A 14,047-nucleotide genomic window follows, 5' to 3' on the forward strand; every position below is an offset into this window, starting at 1 on the left:
CGGCTCTGAATTCACTCTGCCAGGCATCGGGCCTGGGCAGAGCCGACTGCACATGTCCGCTTGTAGTGCGGGCATACGCAGTCGGCTCTGCCCAGGCCCGATGCCTGGTAGAGTGGATCCAGCCCGACCCTCACTCGTGGACTTGGTAAGTATAATTTGATCGAATGTTGCCTATCCCTGAAACGAGCATTTTCCCCCATAGACTATAATAGGGTTCGATATTCGAGTAGTCGAATATTGAGGGGCTACTCGAAACGAATATCGAACCTCAAACATTTTACTGTTCGCTCATCTCTAGTAAACACGTGTCACGGCGAGGCGCTTCAAAACAGATCCCATTGACTTCAATGGGTGCCGGCTTACATGTGCTACACATTGAAATCAATGGGTTATAAAGCCTCCCATTGAGTAAACCTAGTACTAAAATGTGCTTGTCTGGGGACCTATATGAGTATTGTTAGCAGTGTATATGGTTGTTAGGACTCTATATGGAATTATTATTACATTACATTTTGCATAGATAGCATTATTATAGTATTATTGTTAGATATTTGGTGGTGTTATTTGGAACTTGCAGACAATGTGAGAAAATTGTAATGATATTGAAGTGCACATTTGGCACAAGGCTCTTTCTGGTGCCAAACCAGTGCTTGTAGTCTGTGAATGGGCGGTGTGGAGCAGGAATTGGTGGGGAAGGCTCAGCCCAACTTATTTCTTATAACTTACACCAATTTTCTGCCATGAATTAGAATGGAAATCTTCACCAGTTCCTACCTAGCGTATATATTCATTCTGGCACTGGGATGTCAGACAGATTTCAGCCAAGTCTCTTCATAAATCTCTGGGTTCCTTCGCCAATCGGCCCATTTATTAATCCTTGCATACAATACGCCAATCTTAATAAATTGTCCCTAGTGTTTCGTCCAGGAGCTTCCATAGACTAGATAAGATGGATAAGATGCTGCCAGACAATTTTAGAGGCACTTATCTCCCAACAACTTATCATACATATTAGATTGTCACCAATTACCATAATTGATGAGATTGGCCAATATTTATCTAACGTGAACTGCGGCTTTGGCGTGATGCATTTCCTGCAGGGGATTCAGTATAATCTGTAACTTACCTTTAATGCCTTTCACCAGCAAAAGGTTCTCTCTTATTTTATTCAAGAAACTAAGAAAAGATAGAACCGAATTTCTTCAGCCTGCATTTGGGTGCTGAGTTTTTTTTTTCTTCAGATATGTCATGATTCACTTTTATTTTGAGCCTCATACACCTTGTATATATCAAATCTAATATCTATTTTAAGAATTTTTTTCATATGTAAATGTTCTGTTCCAGGCTGCATCAGTTTGATAAGACACTACAAGATCAGATCTGTACAAACTACATAATAATCCTCTAAATCAGAACTTCAAGTTATATGTCTGTGAAGCTTCGAAAATGTTTTATTGGTTCTTTAGATTTCATTTTATAGATATAAATTAAGTCATTATCTCTATCATCTATCTATTATTAGAGATGAGCGAACACTAAAATGTTCGAGGTTCGAAATTCGATTCGAACAGCCGCTCACTGTTCGAGTGTTCGAACGGGTTTCGAACCCCATTATAGTCTATGGGGAACATATACTCGTTAAGGGGGAAACCCAAATCCATGTCTGGAGGGTCACCAAGTCCACTATGACACCCCAGGAAATGATACCAACACCCTGGAATGACACTGGGACAGCAGGGGAAGCATGTCTGGGGGCATAAAAGTCACTTTATTTCATGGAAATCCCTGTCAGCTTGCGATTTTCGCAAGCTTACTTTTCCCCATAGGAATGCATTGGCCAGCGCTGATTGGCCAGAGTACGGAATTCGACCAATCAGCGCTGGCTCTGCTGGAGGAGGCGGAGTCTAAGATCGCTCCACACCAGTCTCCATTCAGGTCCGACCTTAGACTCCGCCTCCTCCGGCAGAGCCAGCGCTGATTGGCCGAAGGCTGGCCAATGCATTCCTATTGGTAGCAGTGCTGAGCCAGTTCTGCTCAACTACACCGTGTGCCGGTCAGCCCATCTGATATAGCAGAGCTGAGTGTGCACACTCGGCTCTGCTACATCTGATGTAGCAGAGCCGAGTGTGCATAAGGGTTCTAGTGCACCCTCGGCTCTGCTACATCTGATGTAGCAGAGCCGAGTGTGCACACTCGGCTCTGCTATATCAGATGGGCTGACCGGCACACGGTGTAGTTGAGCAGAACTGGCTCAGCACTGCTACCAATAGGAATGCATTGGCCAGCCTTCGGCCAATCAGCGCTGGCTCTGCCGGAGGAGGCGGAGTCTAAGGTCGAACCTGAATGGAGACTGGTGTGGAGCGATCTTAGACTCCGCCTCCTCCAGCAGAGCCAGCGCTGATTGGTCGAATTCCGTACTCTGGCCAATCAGCGCTGGCCAATGCATACCTATGGGAAAAAGTTTATGTCACAAAAATCACAATTACACACCCGATAGAGCCCCAAAAAGTTATTTTTAATAACATTCCTACCTAAATAAAGGTTATCCCTAGCTATCCCTGCCTGTACAGCTATCCCTGTCTCATAGTCACAAAGTTCACAGTCTCATATGACCCGGATTTGAAATCCACTATTCGTCTAAAATGGAGGTCACCTGATTTCGGCAGCCAATGACTTTTCCGATTTTTTTCTATGCCTCCGGTGTCGTAGTTCCTGTCCCACCTCCCCTGCGCTGTTATTGGTGCAAAAAAGGCGCCAGGGAAGGTGGGAGGGGAATCAAATTTTTTTGGAGTTTGCCGTGATGTTCGATTCGAATCGAACACATCGAACAGCCTGATATCCGATCGAACATGTGTTCGATAGAACACTGTTCGCTCATCTCTACTCTCTATATCTATCTATCTATCTATCTATCTATCTATCTATCTATCTATCTATCTATCATCTGTATATCTATTATCTATCTACAGTATCTATTGATTCTATTTTATTTTATCTCATTTGCTACCTAATCTTTGTCGTATTCCACATTAGTTAGGGGCTACAGGAGCATAATAAATAACCATCGGACCACATAGCAAAACTTGTAATGGGACCCCACTCTACCATGACCCCCCCCCCAAAAAAAAAAAAAAAAAGCAAGTTCAGAACCTGAAAAGTATGCATTTATTTTGATTTCCATTGCCCATAGTGATGTCACAGTATAGGAATAATACACACAGTGATGTCACAGTACAGGAATAATACACAAAGTGATGTCACAGTATAGGAATAATACACACAGTGATGTCACAGTACAGGGATAATACACACAGTGATGTCACAGGACAGGGATAATACACAATGATGTCACAGTACAGGGATAATACACACAGTGATGTCACAGTACAGGGATAATACACACAGTGATGTCACAATACAGGGATAATACACACAGTGATGTCACAAAACAGGGATAATACACGCAGTGATGTCACAGTACAGGGATAATACACGCAGTGATGTCACAGTACAGGGATAATACACACAGTGATGTCACAGTATAGGAATAATACACACAGTGATGTCACAGTACAGGAATAATACACACAGTGATGTCACAGTATAGGAATAATACACACAGTGATGTCACAGTACAGGGATAATACACACAGTGATGTCACAGGACAGGGATAATACACAATGATGTCACAGTACAGGGATAATACACACAGTGATGTCACAGTACAGGGATAATACACACAGTGATGTCACAATACAGGGATAATACACACAGTGATGTCACAGTACAGGGATAATACACGCAGTGATGTCACAGTACAGGGATAATACACGCAGTGATGTCACAGTACAGGGATAATACACACAGTGATGTCACAGTACAGGGATAATACACACAGTGATGTCACAGTATAGAGATAATACACACAGTGATGTCACAGTACAGGATAATACACACAGTGATGTCACAGTATAGAGATAATACACACAGTGATGTCACAGTACAGGATAATACACACAGTGATGTCACAGTACAGGGATAATACACACAGTGATGTCACAGTACAGGGATAATACACACAGTGATGTCACAGTACAGGGATAATACACACAGTGATGTCACAGTACAGGGATAATACACACAGTGATGTCACAGTACAGGGATAATACACACAGTGATGTCACAGTACAGGGATAATACACACAGTGATGTCACAGTACAGGGATAATACACACAGTGATGTCACAGTACAGGATAATACACACAGTGATATCACAGTACAGAGATAATACACACAGTGATGTCACAGTACAGGGATAATACACACAGTGATGTCACAGTACAGGGATAATACACACAGTGATGTCACAGTACAGGGATAAGATACACAGTGATGTCACAGTACAGGGATAATACACACAGTGATTTCACAGTACAGGGATAATACACACAGTGATGTCACAGTACAGGGATAATACACACAGTGATGTCACAGTACAGAGATAATACACACAGTGATGTCACAGTACAGGGATAATACACACAGTGATGTCACAGTACAGGGATAATACACACAGTGATGTCACAGTACAGGATAATACACACAGTGATGTCACAGTACAGGTATAATACACACAGTGATGTCACAGTACAGGGATAATACACACAGTGATGTCACAGTACAGGATAATACACACAGTGATGTCACAGTACAGGTATAATACACACAGTGATGTCACAGTACAATGATAATACACACAGTGATGTCACAGTACAGGGATAATACACACAGTGATGTCACAGTACAGGGATAATGCACACAGTGATGTCACAGTACAGGGATAATATACACAGTGATGTCACAGTACAGGGATAATACACACAGTGATGTCACAGTACAGGGATAATGCACACAGTGATGTCACAGTACAGGGATAATATACACAGTGATGTCACAGTACAGGGATAATACACACAGTGATGTCACAGTACAGGGATAATATACACAGTGATGTCACAGTACAGGGATAATACACACAGTGATGTCACAGTACAGGGATAATACACACAGTGATGTCACAGTACAGGGATAATACACACAGTGATGTCACAGTACAGGGATAATACACACAGTGATGTCACAGTACAGGGATAATACACACAGTGATGTCACAGTACAGGGATAATACACACAGTGATGTCACAGTACAGGGATAATACACACAGTGATGTCACAGTACAGGGATAATACACACAGTGATGTCACAGTACAGGGATAAGATACACAGTGATGTCACAGTACAGGGATAATACACACAGTGATGTCACAGTACAGGGATAATACACACAGTGATGTCACAGTACAGGGATAATACACACAGTGATGTCACAGTACAGGGATAATACATACAGTGATGTCACAGTACAGGGATAATACACACAGTGATGTCACAGTACAGGGATAATACACACAGTGATGTCACAGTACAGGGATAAGATACACAGTGATGTCACAGTACAGGGATAATACACACAGTGATGTCACAGTACAGGGATAATACACACAGTGATGTCACAGTACAGGGATAATACACACAGTGATGTCACAGTACAGGGATAATACATACAGTGATGTCACAGTACAGGGATAATACACACAGTGATGTCACAGTACAGGGATAATACACACAGTGATGTCACAGTACAGGGATAATACACACAGTGATGTCACAGTACAGGATAATACACACAGTGATGTCACAGTACAATGATAATACACACAGTGATGTCACAGTACAGGGATAATACACACAGTGATGTCACAGTACAGGGATAATGCACACAGTGATGTCACAGTACAGGGATAATATACACAGTGATGTCACAGTACAGGGATAATACACGCAGTGATGTCACAGTACAGAGATAATACACGCAGTGATGTCACAGTACAGGGATAATACACACAGTGATGTCACAGTACAGGGATAATACACACAGTGATGTCACAGTACAGGGATAATACACACAGTGATGTCACAGTACAGGGATAATACACACAGTGATGTCACCGTACAGAGATAATACACACAGTGATGTCACAGTACAGGGATAATACACACAGTGATGTCACAGTACAGGGATAATACACACAGTGATGTCACAGTACAGGGATAATACACACAGTGATGTCACAGTACAGGGATAAGATACACAGTGATGTCACAGTACAGGGATAATACACACAGTGATGTCACAGTACAGGGATAATACACACAGTGATGTCACAGTACAGGGATAATACACACAGTGATGTCACAGTACAGGGATAATACACACAGTGATGTCACAGTACAAGGATAATACACACAGTGATGTCACAGTACAGGGATAAGATACACAGTGATGTCACAGTACAGGGATAATACACACAGTGATGTCACAGTACAGGGATAATACACACAGTGATGTCACAGTACAGGGATAATACACACAGTGATGTCGCAGTACAGGGATAATACACACAGTGATGTCACAGTACAGGGATAATACACACAGTGATGTCACAGTACAGGGATAATACACACAGTGATGTCACAGTACAGGATAATACACACAGTGATATCACAGTACAGGGATAATACACACAGTGATGTCACAGTACAGGGATAATACACACAGTGATGTCACAGTACAGGGATAATACACACAGTGATGTCACAGTACAGGGATAATACACACAGTGATGTCACAGTACAGGGATAATACACACAGTGATGTCACAGTACAGGGATAATACACACAGTGATGTCACAGTACAGGGATAATACACACAGTGATGTCACAGTACAGGGATAATACACACAGTGATGTCACAGTACAGGATAATACACACAGTGATATCACAGTACGGAGATAATACACACAGTGATGTCACAGTACAGGGATAATACACACAGTGATGTCACAGTACAGGGATAATACACACAGTGATGTCACAGTACAGGGATAATACACACAGTGATGTCACAGTACAGGGATAAGATACACAGTGATGTCACAGTACAGGGATAATACACACAGTGATGTCACAGTACAGGGATAATACACACAGTGATGTCACAGTACAGGGATAATACAAACAGTGATGTCACAGTACAGGGATAATACATACAGTGATGTCACAGTACAGGGATAATACACACAGTGATGTCACAGTACAGGGATAATACACACAGTGATGTCACAGTACAGGATAATACACACAGTGATGTCACAGTACAATGATAATACACACAGTGATGTCACAGTACAGGGATAATACACACAGTGATGTCACAGTACAGGGATAATGCACACAGTGATGTCACAGTACAGGGATAATATACACAGTGATGTCACAGTACAGGGATAATACACGCAGTGATGTCACAGTACAGAGATAATACACGCAGTGATGTCACAGTACAGGGATAATACACACAGTGGTGTCACAGTACAGGGATAATATACACAGTGATGTCACAGTACAGGGATAATACACACAGTGATGTCACAGTACAGGGATAAGATACACAGTGATGTCACAGTACAGGGATAATACACACAGTGATGTCACAGTACAGGGATAATACACACAGTGATGTCACAGTACAGGGATAATACACACAGTGATGTCACAGTACAGGGATAAGATACACAGTGATGTCACAGTACAGGGATAATACACACAGTGATGTCACAGTACAGGGATAATACACACAGTGATGTCACAGTACAGGGATAATACACACAGTGATGTCACAGTACAGGGATAATACACACAGTGATGTCACAGTACAGGGATAATACACACAGTGATGTCACAGTACAGGGATAATACACACAGTGATGTCACAGTACAGGGATAATACACACAGTGATGTCACAGTACAGAGATCATACACACAGTGATGTCACAGTACAGGGATAATACACACAGTGATGTCACAGTACAGGGATAATACACACAGTGATGTCACAGTACAGGGATAATACACACAGTGATGTCACAGTACAGGGATAATACACACAGTGATGTCACAGTACAGGGATAATACACACAGTGATGTCACAGTACAGGGATAATACACACAGTGATGTCACAGTACAGAGATAATACACACAGTGATGTCACAGTACAGGGATAATACACACAGTGATGTCACAGTACAGGGATAATACACACAGTGATGTCACAGTACAGGGATAATACACACAGTGATGTCACAGTACAGGGATAAGATACACAGTGATGTCACAGTACAGGGATAATACACACAGTGATGTCACAGTACAGGGATAATACACACAGTGATGTCACAGTACAGGGATAATACACACAGTGATGTCACAGTACAGGGATAATACACACAGTGATGTCACAGTACAGGGATAATACACACAGTGATGTCACAGTACAGGGATAATACACACAGTGATGTCACAGTACAGGGATAATACACACAGTGATGTCACAGTACAGGGATAATACACACAGTGATGTCACAGTACAGGGATAATACACACAGTGATGTCACAGTACAGGAATAATACACACAGTGATGTCACAGTACAGGGATAATACACACAGTGATGTCACAGTACAGGGATAATACACACAGTGATGTCACAGTACAGGGATAATACACACAGTGATGTCACAGTACAGGGATAATACACACAGTGATGTCACAGTACAGGGATAATACACACAGTGATGTCACAGTACAGGGATAATACACACAGTGATGTCACAGTACAGGGATAATACACACAGTGATGTCACAGTACAGAGATCATACACACAGTGATGTCACAGTACAGGGATAATACACACAGTGATGTCACAGTACAGGGATAATACACACAGTGATGTCACAGTACAGGGATAATACACACAGTGATGTCACAGTACAGGGATAATACACACAGTGATGTCACAGTACAGGGATAATACACACAGTGATGTCACAGTACAGGGATAATACACACAGTGATGTCACAGTACAGAGATAATACACACAGTGATGTCACAGTACAGGGATAATACACACAGTGATGTCACAGTACAGGGATAATACACACAGTGATGTCACAGTACAGGGCTAATACACACAGTGATGTCACAGTACAGGGATAAGATACACAGTGATGTCACAGTACAGGGATAATACACACAGTGATGTCACAGTACAGGGATAATACACACAGTGATGTCACAGTACAGGGATAATACACACAGTGATGTCACAGTACAGGGATAATACACACAGTGATGTCACAGTACAGGGATAATACACACAGTGATGTCACAGTACAGGATAATACACACAGTGATGTCACAGTACAATGATAATACACACAGTGATGTCACAGTACAGGGATAATACACACAGTGATGTCACAGTACAGGGATAATACACACAGTGATGTCACAGTACAATGATAAAACACACAGTGATGTCACAGTACAGGGATAATACACACAGTGATGTCACAGTACAGGGATAATGCACACAGTGATTTCACAGTACAGGGATAATATACACAGTGATGTCACAGTACAGGGATAATGCACACAGTGATGTCACAGTACAGGGATAATACACACAGTGATGTCACAGTACATGATACACACAACAATATCATATGCCCCATAAGACTATAAAAATCTGTTTATTGTTGTTGAAATGTTAATATCAGTAACAAATTTACTAATATACTTTATTTTTGACTGAATAGGTTGTTCTATTTTGGATTTCCTCTCATGGTTCTGGAGCTCTTCTATTATTTTGTCACAGGCAATGAGCTTCCTCTCCTTCCTTTGGTCAGTGATGGCTTGAAGGGTCTTAGTCCATCAGCTAATCCTGCCCATTTTTCTGTTTTCACGTCAGCCATGATAAATAAGAGGGCTGACTTAGCTGATGTAGTGAGCCAGACAACCAGACCCCAACAAGCTGGTCACTGACACAGGGAGGGGAGGGGTAAGATGTACAGCTGCTCTGCTGATGGAAAACCCCTTTAGGGGACCACATGGTGCACAGATGGCTCACCCGCTGCCATGTACAGGAGCAGCATTGTGGATGAGACTGACTGAAACAACTTTCATTCACCATCAAATACTGTGGTGTAAATTGAAATACGCTGTAGCTCGATGGCCGTACCGACCATAGAGGCAGGGTAGGCAATTGCTATGGGGCCCGTACAGGAAAGGGGTCCGAATCCCTCTCACATTGCTATGGATCTCTTTTGATGCCTGGCATTGATCATATAAAAAACAAGAAAACTTGATAATCTTCAGTAGTTGATACCTTTTTAATTAAAAAGGTATCAACTACTGAAGATTATCAAGTTTTCTTGTTTTTTATATTTCCAACCCACTGGCTAACACGGTACAACAACAAACATTTTCCTGGCATTGATCAATCATTTCTACTTGCTCTATTTACTGAGATTTATGATAAAGCCTGTGAAACATGCCCCCAACCTTGTCAGGGGGTCATCAACCCTTTAATTAAAAAGTACCAATAGATTAATATATAGTCAAATAGGGAAGGCAATAGAGGAAAAATGTAGCTGAAAGGATTACTGTCAGCTACACTATTGTTGTAATTTTTTTTCCAACTAGTTAGACCCTATTCACATTTGCATTTGAGTTTCTGTTTGGGGTGTCCGCTTGGGTACCCCCGAATGGAAGACTATACACATAAAAAGCGGTTACCTAAGGAAACCCGTGGACCCTATAGACTATGAGGGGGTCTGTGTGGTTTCCGCTTGGTTTCCACATGAAACATGCGGAAACTGAGTGGAAACCACCCAGACCCCATTATAGTCTATGGGGTCCGTGGGTTTACTTAGGTAACTGCTTTTCTATGCGTATAGGTTTCCATTTAGGGGGCCCCAAGTGGACTCCATGAACGGAAATCCGAACACAGATTTCAAACCGGGGCTTGGAGCCATTTATGATGACTGCGATTTCTGCAGTCTCCCTGAACATCTCCTGCTCGGGGTAAAGTACTTTGCTTAAACCCTGAGTAGGGTTTGTTGAGAGCGGGCTCAATAATATGTCATTCGCTTTGCTGATACTGTAAAATACAGAGGGTTTTTTTTCTGTTGCATTTACGTAGCAGCCAAAATCTCTGTGCTTCGACAACGTGAGGCCTTACCCTAAGGGTCAATGCACACAGAGTTTTTGGGAGCGGATTCCGATATGGATTCTGCATCAGAATCCGCACGATAAAAAGCCTCCTCCTCACGGAAAAAAACCCCATTGGAGTCAGTGGGAGGCATTTTTTCTGTGCGTATTCTGACGTGAAATCCGCGCCCAAAAACTCTGTGTGCATTGACCCTTAGATAGAAATTTTGATCTGAACTATATTGTTGAAACCTACAGTATTACTGGATCAACATCAGATACAGATGCAAATAATTCAGTATAGATGACAGCAAATATATTTCCTTTTTTATTCAGAAATAGGTCACATCGAGTACGCCGAACATGTGGTTAATGTCTCCACTGGGATCTAAAACTATGTTTTTTGTTTGGAAATATTGCATTGTTAAAACGTGAATGTACATAAATAAGCAGGAGGTAGAAATATAATAAAATCATGAGAGTAAAAAAAATCACAGACGCCAGCGACGCCAACTCAGCAGGTAACATTTGACAGTTTTTGTTGCATTAGATCCTGGAAACTGATTTTACTAATACATTATCTCATGTGGATCCACATTCTACGCTATGCTTAGTAAATAGCACATTGTGCTTGTAAGAGCCCTTGTACAAGGTGTGACAATTTAAAGGGCTATTCTGACTCGAATATTAAGGCCTTTAATATTAAGGGTTGTCGTTGAAGTTTTACTTTATGGCTTATCCTGGGATTGGGCCCTAAATATATGATCAGTGAAAGGCTCTGAGATGGGTTAGCTATACAGGGATACGTCTGAAGGAGCTGGTTCCGTGCCCTGTACAGTGGCCAGGTAGCTCTGTTCCCATTGTAGTCAGTGGGAGCTAAGCTACAATATCAGCACCTTGCCACTATAGAAGGACTAGAGCTCAGAAGTGACCCCGTGCAGGTGATCCATACACTGAACTGGGCCTTGGAGAGGCAGAGTCAGAAACAAAGATGGTCAGTCTGTGAAAAACTGAACCTAAAAATCATGGAACAATTTCAGAAAAATGTTCTTCAACATCAGATTGCATAGACTTTGCATATCCCACCATCTGCATTACATAATATCATCAAAAGATTCAGAGAACCAGGAGAACTCCATGTGCACAGGGGGCAAGGCCGAAGGTCAATATTGGATGCTTGTGGTCTACAGCTTGCAGGCAGACATGAATGGGTGATGCATGGGCTCAGGAATATTTCTGCAAATCATTGTGAACATAGTTCACCATGCAATCCACAAATGTAAGTTAAAGCTGTATCACGCAAAGAAGAAGCTATATATCAACACAATCCAGAAACACTGTAGTCTTCTGTGCACCAAAACTCATTTATAATAGAAAACTGTTCCGTGATAAGATGAACCTACATGTGAAATTTTTTATTTAAATCAGAGATGCTGTGTCCTGTGGACTCAAGACGAGAGGGACCATCCAGCTTGTTATCAGTCCATAGTACAAAAGCCTATGGCATGGGAGTCTTATACGTATTGAAAGACACTAACAATATATATATATATCATCAATGCTGAAGACCCCAACGACCGTGTCGACCCCTCCCACATTCCTGTACACAATATTATGCTCCATGGTGGCCCCTGCACACATTATTATGCCCCATAGTGGCCCCTGAACACAGTATTATGCCCCATAGTGGCCCCTGCACACAGTATTATGCCCCATAGTGGCCCCTGTACACAGTTATTATCCCCCATAGTGGCCCCTGCACACTCTAATATGCCCCATAGTGGCCCCTGCACACAGTATTATGCCCACTGTGGACACCCATAAACAATTATTATACTCTGGGGACTTTTCAGACCACAGAGTATAATAATCGAAGACCCAAGGGGGCTACCAACATAAAAAACCACTGTCACTTACCTATCCCCGGCTCCGCTGCAGTCCTCGGTGGTGTCGGCCATCTTCCTTGATGTTCGGACGCCACATGACCCAGGACGCAGGCCGCGGTCATGTGACGTCAGGGACCTCACAGTAGTAGGCCGAAGCCTGCCAGGAGCGCGGAGAGGTAAGTAACACAGTTTTTTATGTTTGCTTACCTCTCCTGGTCCTCCGATCATTATACTCGGGGGTCTGAAAAGAGCCCCGAGTATAATAAGAGTGTTTGGGGGCCTGTGGTGTCACTTACTGATCCCGGCCCCTGCCAGTATCGGTAAGTAAATAGGGCCCATTACTGGCTGGAGTTACTCCAGCCGGTAACAGCCTATTAAGAAAAAAAAAAACCACAGTGGTAGCGGCTGTCACCGGGCCCCTATGTCCTGGGCCATGTGTCAGTCGCTACCACTGCTACCACGGTAGTTACGCCACTGATTATATATATATATATATATATATATATATATATATATATATATATATATCCACACACATACACACATACACTTATAGCCATACCGATATAGATAGTAGAATAACTGGTTTTGAAGAAGAGCATGACGTGATGTATGCTGCTGGTAATGATAAAATTAGCTTTAGGGTGCATTCACACTGAGTAAACGCTAGCTTATTCTGAACGTACAACACGTTCAGAATAAGCGGCGTCTAAAGCAGCTCCATTCATTTCTATGGGAGCGGGGATACGAGCGCTCCCCATAGAAATGAATGGGCTGCTTCTTTCACTCCGTGCAGTCCCATTGAAGTGAATGGGGAGTGCCGGCGTATACGGCAAGCTCTGCTCATGCCGGAGCGTACACGCCGGCACTCCCCATTCACTTCAATGGGACTGCACGGAGTGAAAGAAGCAGCCCATTCATTTCTATGGGGAGCGCTCGTATCCCCGCTCCCATAGAAATGAATGGAGCTGCTTTAGACGCCGC

This window comes from Leptodactylus fuscus, chromosome 2 (genome assembly GCF_031893055.1).
Source record: "Leptodactylus fuscus isolate aLepFus1 chromosome 2, aLepFus1.hap2, whole genome shotgun sequence".
Lineage (NCBI taxonomy): Eukaryota > Metazoa > Chordata > Amphibia > Anura > Leptodactylidae > Leptodactylus > Leptodactylus fuscus.